Source organism: Oncorhynchus keta, chromosome 35, assembly GCF_023373465.1.
Source record: "Oncorhynchus keta strain PuntledgeMale-10-30-2019 chromosome 35, Oket_V2, whole genome shotgun sequence".
NCBI lineage: Eukaryota > Metazoa > Chordata > Actinopteri > Salmoniformes > Salmonidae > Oncorhynchus > Oncorhynchus keta.
Genome location: NC_068455.1, coordinates 51,316,539 through 51,325,118, shown reverse-complemented (window position 1 = coordinate 51,325,118; position 8,580 = coordinate 51,316,539). Strand labels below are relative to the sequence as shown.

Genomic DNA, 8,580 nt, shown 5'->3' with positions numbered 1-8,580 from the left:
GACTATTTAAGTCCAAACTGTAACTAGGCCACTCAGGAACATTCAGTGTAGATTTTGCCTTGTGGTTTAGGTTATTGTCCTGTTAGTACAGTTGTTTGTATTCAGATCTCTGAAATGCACTCTACCTACGTAACATTTAGTGTTTCCCTGTATTACGCTGGGGAAACAGTTTTCATGGGCATAGAAATTTTAAATCATTTCAGAGTATGCAAAATCCAATGGTTCTAACCGAGAGTCACCTTAACTTTATTGACGGCACCCAAATAGATACTGTCATTAATGCGGTTCTTCAATAATTACTCATCAGTCTTAATACTGTAGCTGTTTATTTAGTCACATGTTCAACTATCAATAGCTGATCCAGGAAATCATTTTTGAATTACAGTCAAATGACAAACATCACGACATGCAACAACAACCAACGTGCTTTTCTTTCAATACACTGGTAAAGACAGTTATGCTGTGCTCCACGTTGGATCCAACATCCCTAACAAATTGGTGTTTATAATGTTATTGTCTGCTTGATTTATAGTGGGGTCTCGTTTGTCTGTTTGGATACAGAGATACTTAGCTCATAATGTGTAGAGAACTGTTCCTTGATGGAAAGGCTATTGTACAACACACAGAGCTATTTTCTTTTATTCAGGAAATTTAGAATGACAACACATTACAGAGTAGCCTAGTGGGATTATTGACAACATTATCTGGTTATGAAATGTTATGACAAAGACATTTTAGTTTCCATGTTTCACCTGAAATTTGAAATGATTTATAGTCCTAGGTCTATGTTATTGTTAGGTGAAGTTATGATTCCTACAGTAGGTCTATGTTATTGTTAGGTGAAGTTCCTCCCGGGGAAGGACTGCCCGTTCCATGATCTCGCCATCACGGTTGACAACTCCATTGTGTCCTCCTCCCAGAGTGCTAAGAACCTTGGCGTGATCCTGGACAACACCCTGTCGTTCTCAACTAACATCAAGGCGGTGGCCCGTTCCTGTAGGTTCATGCTCTACAACATCCGCAGAGTACGACCCTGCCTCACACAGGAAGCGGCGCAGGTCCTAATCCAGGCACTTGTCATCTCCCGTCTGGATTACTGCAACTCGCTGTTGGCTGGGCTCCCTGCCTGTGCCATTAAACCCCTACAACTCATCCAGAACGCCGCAGCCCGTCTGGTGTTCAACCTTCCCAAGTTCTCTCACGTCACCCCGCTCCTCCGCTCTCTCCACTGGCTTCCAGTTGAAGCTCGCATCCGCTACAAGACCATGGTGCTTGCCTACGGAGCTGTGAGGGGAACGGCACCTCAGTACCTCCAGGCTCTGATCAGGCCCTACACCCAAACAAGGGCACTGCGTTCATCCACCTCTGGCCTGCTCGCCTCCCTACCACTGAGGAAGTACAGTTCCCGCTCAGCCCAGTCAAAACTGTTCGCTGCTCTGGCTCCCCAATGGTGGAACAAACTCCCTCACGACGCCAGGACAGCGGAGTCAATCACCACCTTCCGGAGACACCTGAAACCCCACCTCTTTAAGGAATACCTAGGATAGGATAAAGTAATCCTTCTCACCCCCCCCCCCTTAAAAGATTTAGATGCACTATTGTAAAGTGGCTGTTCCACTGGATGTCATAAGGTGAATGCACCAATTTGTAAGTCGCTCTGGATAAGAGCGTCTGCTAAATGACTTAAATGTAATGTAATGTAAATGTAAGTTATGGGTCCTACAGTAGGTCCATGTTGTTAGGTGAAGTTATTGGTCCACGATGGGTCTATGTTATTGTTAGGGGAAGTTATGGGCCAATTTGCTAAACACTTAGTGTACAAACCCTTATTGTCAGGCTGATGCCAAAGAGCATTTTTCTAGTTGAAGTGTTTAAGTTTAAAGCAGTTGATTTGGGACAATAGCACAAACATATTAAGCAGGTGATTCAAGTGAGCCTTATAATCCAAAAGTAATGTGAAATGCACTCATAAGCAACCTGGAAATGGATGCTATTTTTGCTGTCAGCCTATGAGAACTCCCCTGAGTTTTCCCCCACGGTGGTGAATTATTATTATAGCGACACAGAACTTAATGTGAGTTTCCTTGAGTAGCACTGATCGTGCGCTGTAATATTCAGAATACATTGTGAAAAACTAAAATCTTCGCTTACCAGTTTTGCTCCAGGCAGATATACTACATCCATAACTATCGGTTTCCTAATTAGCGGGAAGGTGTTTCTGCAATTAAATTGTGTGTGCATCGCCCTCGTGCTGCAATTCTAGCTAACACAGAAACAGGGCCTATATTGGAGACCAAAAGTCGTCTGGCACACTGCTTAGGATTTCAACAACTTGAATAACTTATTTCTAGTTACCACTAATATGAAAACAAGACAAAATATGATTGTTGCTACCTTGACTGTCGTAATTGTCAAATAATTTAACAGACGGCAATTGTTGTACAACTTCATGGGTATGCTCTGGGCATCACCTTTTACCTAAAAAAACAGTGGATTTCTGCTGTTGTGGGCCTGTAACCGTCTGTCTGACGTTGTCATTTATACAGGAGAGTGACGGGACTATCTTGGATCCTCTGGGAAGCCTCAACAACATCATGATGCTGACGAGGCAGAGAAGAGTCTCTCCAGATCAGAACTCCTCAAGAAACACCAGCAGAGACCCAAAGGAAAGAAACCTCACTGCTGCTCTGACTGTGGGAAACATTGCAAATCTTCATCAAAACTTAAAATACACCAGCGAGTACACACAGGAGAGAAACCTTATAGCTGTAATCAATGTGGGAAGAGTTTTACTAATTCAAGTAATATGAAAACACACCAGAGAACACACACAAGAGAGAAATCTTATAGCTGTGATCAGTGTGGCAAGAGGTTTACTCAGTCAAGTAGCCTGGTATCACACCAGAGAACACACACAGGAGAGCAGTCATATAGCTGTGATCAGTGTGGCAAGAATTTTACTAATTCAAGAAATCTGCTATTACACCAGAGAACACACACAGGAGAGAAGCCATATAGCTGTGAGCAATGTGGGAAAAACTTTTCACGAATAGGGTACCTTAAAGGACACCAGAGAACACACACAGTAGAAAAGCCTTATAGCTGTGATCATTGTGGAAAGAGTTTTACTCAGTTAAGCAAGCTGTTATCACACTAGAGAACACACACAGGAGGGCAGTCATATAGCTGTGAGCAATGTGGGAAAATCTTTTCTCTGATAGGACACCTTAAAGGACACCAGAGAACACACACAGGAGAGAAGCCTTATAGCTGTAATCAATGTGGGAAGAGTTTTACTCATTCAAGTAATCTGAAAACACACCAGAGAACACACACAGGAGAGAAGCCTTATAGCTGTGATCAGTGTGGCAAGAGTTTTACTCAGGCAAGCAACCTGGTATCACACCAGAGAACACACACAGGAGAGCAGTCATGTAGCTTTGAGCAATGTGTGAAAAACTTTTCACAAGGAGAACGCCTTAAAGAGCACCAGAGAACACACACAGGAGACGTTACGTTACATTGCGTTAAAAGAACGACAATAGCTGGCTAGCTAACCTAGAAAATCGCTCTAGACTACACAATTATCTTTGATACACAGACGGCTATGTAGCTAGCTATGTAGCGGTGGTGGCACCGGGATCCTCATCTCTCCCAAGTGGTCATTCTCTCTTTCTCCCCTTACCCATCTGTCTATCGCCTCCTTTGAATTTCATGCTGTCACAGTTACCAGCCCTTTCAAGCTTAACATCCTTATCATTTATCGCCCTCCAGGTCCCCTCGGAGAGTTCATCAATGAGCTTGATGCCTTGATAAGCTCCTTTCCTGAGGACGGCTCACCTCTCACAGTTCTGGGCGACTTTAACCTCCCCACGTCTACCTTTGACTCATTCCTCTCTGCCTCCTTCTTTCCACTCCTCTCCTCTTTTGACCTCACCCTCTCACCTTCCCCCTACTCACAAGGCAGGCAATACGCTCGACCTCATCTTTACTCGATGCTGTTCTTCCACTAACCTCATTGCAACTCCCCTCCAAGTCTCCGACCACTACCTTGTATCCTTTTCCCTCTCGCTCTCATCCAACACTTCCCACACTGCCCCTACTCGGATGGTATCGCGCCGTCCCAACCTTCGCTCTCTCTCCCCGCTACTCTCTCCTCTTCCATCCTATCATCTCTTCCCTCTGCTCAAACCTTCTCCAACCTATCTCCTGATTCTGCCTCCTCAACCCTCCTCTCCTCCCTTTCTGCATCCTTTGACTCTCTATGTCCCCTATCCTCCAGGCCGGCTCGGTCCTCCCCTCCCGCTCCGTGGCTCGACGACTCATTGCGAGCTCACAGAACAGGGCTCTGGGCAGCCGAGCGGAAATGGAGGAAAACTCGCCTCCCTGCGGACCTGGCATCCTTTCACTCCCTCCTCTCTACATTTTCCTCCTCTGTCTCTGCTGCTAAATGACTTAAATGTAATGTAAATGTAACAGAAGTCAGAAATAACATTATAAATATTCACTTAACTTTGATGATCTTCATCAGAATGCACTCCCAGGAATCCCAGTTCCAAAATAAATGTTTGATTTGTTCAATAATGTCCATCATTTAGGTCCAAATAGCTACTTTTGTTAGTGCGTTTGGTAAACAAATCAAAACTCAAAAAAGCGCGTTCACTAGTTGCAGACGAAATGTCAAAATTGTTCCGTTACAGTCCGTTGAAACAAACGATGTATAGAATCAATCTTTAGGATGTTTTTAACATAAAACTTAAATAATGTTCCAACCGAAGAAATACTTTGTTTGCAGAAAAGCAAATGGAACGGGAGCTACCTCTCATGTGAATGGGTGTGACCAGCTCGTGGCTGCTGGCAGACCTCTGACTCATTCCCCTCTCATTCAGCCCCCCGTCACAGTAGAAGCCTCAAACAAGTTTCTAAAGACGGTTGACATCTCGTGGAAGCCTGACCAATATCCTGCTGAGTTGAAAATCGACCAACCTCAGATTTCCCACTTCCTGGTTGGATTTTTTCTCAGGTTTTTGCATGCCATATGCGTTCTGTTATACTCACAGACATCATTCAAACAGTTTTACAAACTTCAGAGTGTATTCTATCCAAAATAATAATATGCATATATTAGCAACTGGGACTGAGGAGCAGGCAGTTTACTTTGGGCACCTTATTCATCCAAGCTACTCAATACTGCCCCCAGCCATAAGAAGTAAAGGTGAAATAAAAAATAAAAATCCTAACTTTATTGACAACACCCAAATAGATACTGTCATTTACGCGGTTCTTCAATAATTACACATAATTCTTAATTCTGTAGCTGTTTAGTAAGTCACATGTTCATCTATCATCAGCTGATTCAGGAAATATTTTTCTAAATGCCAGTCAATGCCATCACAACAACCAAAGTGCTTCTTCATTCAGTACTCTGGTAAAGACAGTTATGCAGTGCTCCACGTTGGATCCAACATCCCTAAGAAATTGATGTTTATAATGTTATTGTCTGCTTGATTAACTGCAGGGGCCCCTTTAGTCTGTTTGCACACAGAGATACTTTGCTCAATGTGTAGAGAACTGTTCCTTGATGGATAGGCTATTGTACAACACACAGTGCTATTTTCCTATATTTGTTGTTAGGTGAAGTTTTGGGTCCTACAGTAGGTCTATGTTATTGTTATGGGTCCTAGAGTACACTATGTATGTCTTGCAACAACAACCAAAGTGCTTCTTCGTTCATTACATAAGTATATTTGATGTTAGGTGAAGTTATGGGCCAATTTGGCAAACAGTGTACAAACCCTCATTGTCAGGCTAATGGAAAAGCTAGCCAAAGAGCATTTTATTGGTTGAAGTGTTTTTTTTAAATACAAAGCGGTTGATTTGCGAAGATGACACAAACATTATATTAAGCAGGACGTTCAAATGATCCTTACAATTTATAATCCAAAGTCGTGTGAAATGCACTCATATGCAACCTGGACATGGAGGTTACTCCCCTGAGTTTTCCCCCATTCACATTCAGAATACATTGTGAATAACTCAAATCTTTGCACAACATTTTTGCTCCAGGCAGATATACTACATCCATAACTATCAGTTTCCTCATTAGTGGGGAGGAGTTTCTACAACCAAATTGCACGTGCATCGCCCTCATGACGCAATTTTAGGATACACAGAAAGGGGCCTATATTGGAGACCAAAAGTTGTCTGCTTAGAGTTTCAATAACTTTTACTTATTTCTAGCCTAAAATTATTGATTTTGACAGTTCTTGCTCCTTTTAAGACAATTGTCAAATAATTTTAACATTCATTACAAACGTCAATTGTTGTACAACATCATGGCTACGCTGTTGGCATCACCTTTTACAGTGGATTTCCACTGTTGTGGGCCTTTAACCATCTGTCTGACTTTGTTGTTCACACAGGAGAGAGACGGGAATACTGTGGATCACCCGGGGAGCCACAACAACCTCATGACGCAGAGAAGAGTCTCTCCAGATCAGAACACCTCAAGAAACACCTGAAGAGATCCACAGGGAGGAGAACTCACTGCTGCTCTCTCTGACTGTGTGAAGAGATTCACCTCATCATCAGGCATTAAACTTCATCAGAGATTCCACACAGGAAATAAATCTTGTAGCTGTGGTCAATGTGGGAAGAGTTTTGGTCAATCTGGCCATTTGACAGTGCACCAGAGAATACACACAGGAGAGAAATGTTCTAGCTGTGATCAATGTGGGAAGAGTTTTACTTGGTCAACCAGCTTGATATCACACCAGAGAATCCACACAGGAGAGAAACCTTATAGCTGTGATCAATGTGGGAAGAGTTTTACTACACCTGGTTTCTGACTTTACACCAGAGAACACACACAGGAGAGAATCCTTATAGCTGTGATCAATTTGGGAAGAGTTTTGTTCAATCTTGCCAGCTTACTGGACACCAGAGAACAAATACAGGAGAGAACCCTTATAGCTGTGATCAATGTGGGAAGAGTTTTACTACATCTGGCTCTCTGACTTTCCACCAGAGAATACACACAGGAGAGAATCCTTATAGCTGTGATCAATGTGGGAAGAGTTTTACTACATCTGGCTCTATGACTTTCCACCAGAGAATACACACAGGAGAGAAATCTTATAGCTGTGGTCAATGTGGGAAGAGTTTTACTCATCTAAACAACCTGATATCACATCAGAGAACACACACAGGAGAGAACCCTATCGCTGTGATGAATGTGGGAAGTATTTTACTGGTTCTTGCAATCTGACTCTTCATCAGAGAACACACACAGGATATAAATCTTATAGCTGTTCTCAATGTGGGAAGAGTTTTGTTACATCTAGAAACCTGACACTACACCACAGAACACACACAGGAGAGAAATCCTACAGCTGTCATCAACGTGGGAAGTGTTTTACTTTGTCAAACAGCCTGGTACAACACCAGATAACACACACAGGAAAGAAATCTCGTAACTGTGACCAGAGATAATCTGATAAAAGATCTCTGATCTAATATTAGAAAATATATGCATGAAGGAGTTGTTTCATGAATCAATTAATTAATGTCACAATGTAGAATGTTAACACATTGTTGTATGAGTATTTTAATAGTGTCGAAATGTAGAAGCCTAAACGTTTGCCCCCCTTATCAATTGATTTCAACATGATATGGATATTAGCCTCAGGGGAAATCCAGGCTCTGAATTGGAAGAGTACTATTTGTGATTTAATAAAAATTGACTCTCAAAAAAACAGTTGTGTTACACTTACCACGTTGGTGACCCACTTGAATCAAAATGCAACAATTCAAAATGTAGCGATCTGTTTTCTACAAATTGTCCTCTAACCAGGGATGTACACATGACTCCCAGATCCCGTGTGGTTTTTGAGCTGTTAGTTTTAACAGGACCTCATCTCCCTCCTCTCGCACAAATGATTTTAGCAAATAAGTGTTGTGTTCCTTTGTTTAGCGACCCCTAAATTTAAATGCATTACTCCAAAATGTAGCTGACTGTCTTCTGCAGGTTGTCCTCTAACTAGTGAGGTAAAATATATCTCCCATTTCCATGTGTTTTTTTTAGTTGTGTTACTTTCAACAACACGTACAACCCGATTTCCACCCTAATTGATTTCAGTAGTTTATTGCTACTTGTCAAAACAACAGCGTTTTTGGTGCTTGTGTCCATGGTGAGGACAACTTGTTTTCTGATTGTCTCAAGGTGGGCAGTCAAAAAGTTTTGTGTTTTGCGTTTCGCCAGTGAGTTGCCATGGAACTTATTTTGACTGCATGTTTTTCCATATTGGAGATGAGTTTTGTTTGGGCTCATTCCAAGTGGACGAGAGTTCTAGAAGCTCGTGAGTTTTAGGAAGAGGACAGTCAGAAGCTAGTGGGGGAAAAATACATATTTTCTTCAATTTTTGAATTGTTGACAGCCAGTAGACACTGTGTTTATATTGGTGAAGGTGAAGCATTGTAGTTGATTATACATTGAAATGGAAGTTGTTTTCTGTTTGTGGTAAGCATTCTCTTACGGTGTTAGTCTTTGGTTTTTCTATTTATGTTTTGAGGTTGGACTTC

At 42.1% G+C, this 8,580-nt stretch overlaps 1 pseudogene; it reads left to right on the top strand.

The window, feature by feature from the left end:
- The first annotated feature begins 2,554 nt into the window (after positions 1-2,554).
- Positions 2,555-7,600, top strand: LOC127915506 (zinc finger protein 420-like; annotated as a pseudogene).
- Positions 7,601-8,580: the final 980 nt, after the last annotated feature.